The following is a 4,778-nucleotide window of genomic DNA, read 5'->3' as shown; positions in this document are numbered from 1 at the left end:
GACCCTGTGCTGAGATATGAGTGGTGGTTGTTTCTGGGTGCTGGGATCTGGAGAACTTTGATCTTCTTTGTGCTTCTCTGTGTCTTTTACCTTCTTACCAATGAATGTGACTTACCTGAGACTAAATCAGCCCGAGGCAGGGGATCAGGCCCTGTACACTTTTACACCTGGGGTTGAAGGCAAGGCCGTGAACACCAGGGCAAGGTCCGTCCACAAAACCTTTCTCCTCCCAACTCCACCTAGCGACATCCTTCCCAGCACACAGGCCTTCCTGAATCCCCCGCCCCTGGGCACCCCCTCCCCCAGTGCCCTCCCCAGTCCTTGGGTACCGCAGGGCCCAGCCTGATCGTATGAATGATACATTGATGACAGCAGCAGCCTTTGGTGGAGTGAGTCCTGTGCCTTGTGAATCAGATTAGAAGCTCAGCACGGATGTCTCATCAACTCGTCATAACGCTCCAGGAAGGAAGTGACAGCAGGATTCCCGTGTCATAGTCTGGGAGACCGAGGCTCAGAGAGAGAGAACTGACCAGCTCCAGGGCAGCTGGCTAGCGAGGGGCCTCCGGGACTCGATCCCGAGCCTAGCCCTGAATGGCGCCCTGGACCCCGGCTCAGGACACCTGGCCCCTGCCCAGCCGCGGTCCCCTGCACTCTCTCCTGCTCCCCTCCCTCACACACTCCTGATCACCGGTTCACACACTCACACAGATGCTCACACACGGGCGCCCTCACACAGCCACATGTGCTTGTGACACCGCATTCACACTCACAAGACATTCTCACACGCAAACACTCACTTGCTCAGACACACGATCATGCACACTCATTCATACACACACACACACACACACACGCGCGCGCTCAGGGCAGGGGCTGCAGGAGGGGTGGTGTCATGGCCCCGGCCCAGCACCCCACCTTCCTGGTGCCCCCCGTCCAGGAGGGGCAGCCGGCAGCAAGGTCTGTCCCTTATAAGGCCCTGGAGAGAGAAATTGGGTAAAAGGCCCCTCTTTTATTTCTCTCTCTCTTTTTTTTTTTTTGATTTGGCAGAGTTTCCATAAAGCGAGATATTTGGAAAACGCAGCAATCTGCCGCAAGGAATATGCTTCCCCCTGTCCTTGGTGGAGCCTCCAGCTTCAGGCCTGGCAGCGGGAACAGCAGACGGGCCGACTCCTCCAGTGCTGCCCTGGGGCCACCGCCTGCGCCCCTCCTCCTCGGGCCCAGCTTCCCTCCCTCTCCTTTCCCCTCCCCCACACCTGACCCCACCCTGACCCCTGACCCTCAAGACCCCAGGAGGCCTGGCCTGCTTGGCCCTGTTTGGCCACTGTCCCCATGCTGAAGGGCCTGGCCCTCTGTGGGCTCAGGGAGGAGCTGAGGGACCAGGGGACTGGGGGCAGGAGTGGGTGGTAGGACCTCAGCTGGGCCAGGGAAAGATTCTCCTGTCCCCTCCCTCATTCCATTTGCTCTCCAGCACCCAGCATTTTGGAGACCCTGACACCCAGGGACATCTCTGCTCCCAGTGGCCTGCCCTGCTCCTCCCCTGCCACCTGCGCCCTCCGGGAAATCCGGCCCTGCTGGCCAGAGTCCCGTGCTCCAAGGGCAGCCTCCCCCCTGTCTTATCCCCCCACCCCATTCCATACCCAGATACTGCCAGGTGGTCCCGATGCTTGGCCAGGTGTGGGGCCTGTGAGAACCAGTTATGGGCTGGGTCAGGCCCTGGTGAAGCCCCCAGGTGGGCGGCCCAGAGCCTCAGAGGGGAAGGTGAGGGATCCTCCCTTTCTCTGCCATCCTTGTGTGCCCACATCAGAGGCCCCACCTGACCCCCAGCCTCTTCCAGATGAGGTGGGTCCTTAGGGATTCACCCAAGAGAACAGGGTGAGAAGGTGCTTACAGCCTGTCTTAGTCAGCTCGGGCTGCCGTACAAAGTACTGTAGGTTAGGTGGCTTCAACGAACAGACATTTATTTCTCACCGTTCCGGAGGCTGGGAAATTCAAGATCAAGATGCCAGCAAGGTAGGTTTCCTTCCAAAACCTCTTATCTGGGCTTGCAGGTGGCCACCATCTCCCCATGCACTCACATGACTGCATCCTGGTCTTATAAGGGCACTAATCCCATCACGGGTGCTCCACCCTCATGACCTCATCTAACCTAACTCCTTCCAGTGGGTCCACCTCCTAATACCATCCCACTGGCGGTTAGGGCTTCAACATATGAATTTGCAGGTTGGGGAACGTAAACATTCAATTCACACAGAGGCCCTCAGGCCCCTCGCTTCGAGACAGGAGGGAGTCTGGGGCCTGGGCTTTGGCCCGGCCCTCTCTCAGCCTCACTGCCTCACTGGCACAAGAAGATGGTGCTTTTGCAAGTCTCACTTGGATTCCTTCCCACTCCAGAAGTCAGGGGGGGCGGGTCCTACTGAGAGTGACCCTTAGCTCCACTTGGGGGAACCATCCCAGGTCTCTCCCTGGCACAGCCTCTCCACCTAAATGCTGATCAGCCTGCCTCTGTCTTTCCCGTCCCTGGCGAGCAGGTATGTGTGATCTTGCCCTCTCTGAGCTTTGGCCTATCTCACTGCCAGATGGGTTTGGAAGGGTGCCCAGGAGGTCCGAGCCTGCCCCATCTCTGGCTGGTCTGTGAGCCCAGAGTAATGATCCCAGACCCCCCACTTGACCCCCGCTGGCACCCACGTAGCATCAGTCCCCAGCAGGCCGGCCCAGAGGCAGAGCTCTTGGGAGGGGACCACTGGGCCCCCTCCAGCCACTGCAGCTCGGCCCAGGCAGGCTCTGCCAAGGATAGGCTCGGGGGTGGGGGTGGTGGCAGGGCTCAGAGCCCTTGGGGATGGAGGGGGGGCAGAGGTGGGCGCAGGACGGGTCCTTTGTGCTCCGGGGAAGCCCCCTATTCTACCCCCACCGGCCCTGCTTGGCAAAGCTGACAGCAGGAAGAATCCCGTAGGCCATCCGTCAGGGAGACAGAGTGGGCCCGTTCAAGGAGGGGAGCCGGGAAATTTGATCATTAAGAAACCCTCCTGGCTGTCTGGGGGAATTTAATTAAATTGCTGGAGAGGGCGGTGAGAGAGAGCCACATCTGGAACCAATATGTAGGCTTTGATTTTTGTCCCCTTCTCTCTCTCTCTCTCTCTCTCTCTCTCTCTCTCTCCTTCTCTCTCCTTCTCTCTCCTTCCCTCCTTCTCTCTCTCTCTCTCTCTCTCTCTCTCTCTCTCTCTCTCCTTCCCTCCTTCCCTCCTTCTCTCTTCCCATCTCACCACTGTAAAAGGGGACACAGGAGCGCCCTAGAGTACTGCTTCCTCTGGGACACAATTCCTGGCAGACAGAGACCAAAGGCAGAGAGAGGGACCCAAAGGGGAGGCCCAGACAGAGGCGGGAGAAGAGCTGGCCAAACGCTGAGACAGAGGCAGGGATGGGAGAGCCAGGAAAGAAGAGGTGGGGTGGGTGGCCGGGCGGTGCCCTGGGATTTGGCCTCAGAGGTGTCAGCAGTGACAGGAGGTAAAGGTCTACTTCACAGACCAAGACAGTAAGTCCCAGAAAATCCCAGGAAACAACACGCCAGGCCAAGGGTCCCTCAGGTAGCCAGCATTTATCAAGCCCCTGCCCTGCTTGAAACACACGGTGGCTGAATCCTCCCGACGCCCCTGCGGTGTAGCTACAGATGAGAGGGAAGTGACTTGCCCAAGGTCACAGAGTACACGGGTGGCAGTGCCGTAGCTGGATCCCAGGCCTGTCTGGTACCGTCTACATGTGCTGCCTGGGTCGCTGTGAGGGTAATCGCTTCGCTGGGCAGCCAGTGCTGGGCCCAGGTCTAGGCTCTGGGGAGAAACAGTCTCTCCGGGCCAGAGTTGGCTAAGAGAGGAGGTGTAAACAGAGGCCTTGGGGTCTCTCTCTTGCCCCTGTGGAACAGGACCCCCCCAGGCCCCAGGCTGCAGCCCGGAGCTGGGTCAGAGCGGGTGCTCACGGGCACGGGGACAGGTGGGCGGCTTCCCAGCCTTGAGCCCCGTGGCTAAGCCATCTGCCACTGGCCTAGTCCCCTTTAAGCCGGACTCCTGCATGTTAGCAATCCTGCCCCTGGTCTCCAAGCTTACCGCCCCCGCCCCTCCCCCAGGTCCCAGAGTCCCCAGGCCCCAAAAGGCCCCCAAGGCTCCTGCCAGCCAGGGCTGTAGGGGAGGAGCAGGGTCTCCACTCTGGGGTGACCACTTCTGGGCTAATTCCCTCCCTCCCCTAAAACCCAACACCTGCCCCGCAGCCTGTGCAGCCTGGGGGCCCTTCTCTTGTCCCTCTTGCCCCCGCGCCGCACCCACCCCCACCCCCCGCCCAGGACGGCTGAAGTTTAGCCCCGAGTTCCGTATCCATCTTCACTCGTCCTCTGTAGGGCAGGAGCCAGCTCCAACGCGGTCCCCAGCTTAACCCCGGGCCCAGCCCGGAGCAGGTAGAGGAAGGAGCATGGTGCCTATTTGTGGAATGGAGATCTCAGGACCTTGGTACCTGCGGAGCAGTTGAAAAATGTAACTCAAGCTCTTGGCTTGGAGAGGAAAGTGAGACACAGGGGGACCAAAGAGGATGCTTGGAACAGGTAAGGTTGGAGGCTCTGGGCATCCTTTGCACATGCTGGGTCTCCTGCCTGGCTACCCCTATACTCTGTCTCCTGTCACCTGCTAAATCCTGCTCAAGCTTGAAGAGTCAGTTTAACGGCCCTTCCTTAGGGAAGCCCTCCCTGGTGCCCCTCCCCCAGCCCTCTCCCCCGTGGAGCCCGGATCTGCTTACTTCTC

This window comes from Kogia breviceps, chromosome 8, assembly GCF_026419965.1.
Source record: "Kogia breviceps isolate mKogBre1 chromosome 8, mKogBre1 haplotype 1, whole genome shotgun sequence".
NCBI lineage: Eukaryota > Metazoa > Chordata > Mammalia > Artiodactyla > Physeteridae > Kogia > Kogia breviceps.
The sequence above is the reverse complement of the archived record's forward strand: the minus strand, read 5'-3'. Positions refer to the sequence as shown.